Raw genomic sequence first — 580 nt, forward strand, 5'->3', positions numbered from 1 at the left:
TCTTTATGGATATTACTCCAATGGTACGGCTATCAACCGTACACCGTGGAGCACCTAGTTACTGACTTAAGAGTGGCTCTGAAGAAGAAGATCCCTTTATTTTATGGGATCCTCAAGCTCTTGTAATATAATTTTTGTTGTAGCCCGTTCCCAAACGAGAGAACCAGTCTACGAGAAATCTGATCGAGTAAACTCCACCAGATCTCTCTACTCTCATTTTTCTTACCCAAAACCCGTCCTCAAGTCTCCTTTTGTTATTATTTTTGTTATTTTTGGGTTTTTTTTATAATAGATTGGCCTCAATGAACTCCTATTTATTTTGTTGCTTGTTGGGTCGGCGGCAGACGCCTTGAGCGTACTCTTCTATCANAGAACCAGTCTACGAGAAATCTGATCGAGTAAACCCCACCAGATCTCTCTACTCTCACTGTTCTTACCCAAAACCCGTCCTCAAGTCTCCTTTTGTTATTATTTTTGTTATTTTGGGGTTTTTTTTATAATAGATTGGCCTCAATGAACTCCTATTTATTTTGTTGCTTGTTGGGTCGGCGGCAGACGCCTTGAGCGTACTCTTCTATCA

This window comes from Trypanosoma theileri (assembly GCF_002087225.1).
Source record: "Trypanosoma theileri isolate Edinburgh chromosome Unknown TM35_Tth_2_V1, whole genome shotgun sequence".
Classification (NCBI taxonomy): domain Eukaryota; phylum Euglenozoa; class Kinetoplastea; order Trypanosomatida; family Trypanosomatidae; genus Trypanosoma; species Trypanosoma theileri.